The sequence below is a fragment of the Alligator sinensis genome, unplaced genomic scaffold (genome assembly GCF_000455745.1).
Source record: "Alligator sinensis unplaced genomic scaffold, ASM45574v1 scaffold389_1, whole genome shotgun sequence".
Classification (NCBI taxonomy): Eukaryota; Metazoa; Chordata; order Crocodylia; family Alligatoridae; genus Alligator; species Alligator sinensis.
Genome location: NW_005841951.1, coordinates 877,883 through 878,240, shown reverse-complemented (window position 1 = coordinate 878,240; position 358 = coordinate 877,883). Strand labels below are relative to the sequence as shown.

Sequence of the window (358 nt, the reverse complement as noted above, 5' to 3'; positions counted from 1 at the left end):
TTTAATGCTTTAGTTCATAAAGCACCTCAATAGCTTGGTCCTGTACAAATACATTTAAAGATCACCAAAAGGCAAAATTATGACAGGCTGATAAGGAACAGCACAAATCAATCCAGGATTCAGAAAAATGTAAAAAGAAACAAGTCTTTTTGCTTAGGTTAACAAAATCTGTCACTATTCCCCTACTTGGGAGGAAAAGATGGGTGCAGACATTTGGGAAGGTTAGACTAAGTTAAAAATGCCCACCCAATCTAAAGTAAGTTAAGATGGGGAGGCTAGTTCAGGGGGTTGGATCAGGGGAGAAGTAGGCTGGGGGGATTGGGGGGTTCATGGGGGAATGAGGAGGGCAGTAGGGATC

At 42.2% G+C, this 358-nt stretch overlaps 1 protein-coding gene across 6 annotated transcripts in view; it reads right to left on the bottom strand.

The window, feature by feature from the left end:
- The window catches only part of ITGB6 (integrin subunit beta 6), a 60,472-nt gene that overhangs the window by 2,812 nt on the left and 57,302 nt on the right, over nt 1–358 (bottom strand). The gene's annotated exons all lie outside the window — the stretch shown is intronic.